This window comes from Akebia trifoliata, chromosome 4 (genome assembly GCF_017979445.1).
Source record: "Akebia trifoliata isolate Shusen 1 chromosome 4, ASM1797944v1, whole genome shotgun sequence".
In the NCBI taxonomy this organism is placed as follows: domain Eukaryota; kingdom Viridiplantae; phylum Streptophyta; class Magnoliopsida; order Ranunculales; family Lardizabalaceae; genus Akebia; species Akebia trifoliata.
In genome coordinates, this window is record NC_141378.1 from 13,277,254 (window position 1) to 13,278,311 (window position 1,058).

Below are 1,058 nucleotides of genomic sequence, written 5' to 3' on the forward strand. Positions count from 1 at the left end.
TATTCAATATCTATTTCTTAATGATATACAACGATCCCCTCAAATTTCTTCTATTAGAGCATTAAAAGTGCATGGTAAAAAAAAAAGTACAAATCCACCATAAGTATATCTCATCATATATAATAGGAAAGTTGTGATTCTATAATTTATTCAAGGGTTGGGATCCATAGACTTGTTCACACATTCCTAATCGTGTATTTGTGAGATCTAATAGTTGCGGATAAAAGATGTTTCGCAAGAATACATTATAAATCTCTAATATTTATTCCAATCGTTAGATCACACTTAATACCAACAAATTTCTAGATAAAATACCAATAATTTTTTCATATCAACAAGTAATTTATCAATGAATTTGTTGATTATAAAAGTGACGAATTCAATAGGAAAATATGTTTTGATAATTAAAATGAACGCTGTACCAAAACCAGAATTTTGACATAAGCTGCGAACGTTTTGGGAAAAATTCTACCAAATTAGCACACATCTTAGGGTGTTGTTCACAAAAATTGGTGTGCCAATAGAACCTCTCAAAATATTAACTTTGGGAATTTTTGCTAGGGCAGTTAATGACCGCGCTTTAGCCAATACAATTCCGACCAGCCCATCATGCACAGGATTTGGCAGTTAGGCCTGTTGGCAGCCTGTCCAGGCCCAATAAATCTGTATATAAAATGTTGTTCTATAGATATGTATGATAGTCCTTGTAGAAAAATTGTTTGTCAAAAAATTTCTCATGAAAAAGTCTTGGGTTTCAGATTTTTGTGAGTGGTTTTTAACATAAAAAAAGGGAAAATTTGGTTTAATACAAGTACTGGCTTGTAAAGAGGTCTGTATCATCAACGGATGAGTATTATTGGATAAAAAAGTCGTAAAAAAAAAACAATAGAGATGGACGGGTATTTTTGAAAAAGGGAGAATAGAAAATTCATGATTTGGATCTCTTTAATTTGTTTTCGTCACTAAGTTTTTTTTAAGGGATTTGTGCCTTGTAAGAATGTAAATCATATTTTATTTATTTATTTTCTTTCGCTTGTTCAGAATGAAAAAAAGAAGTA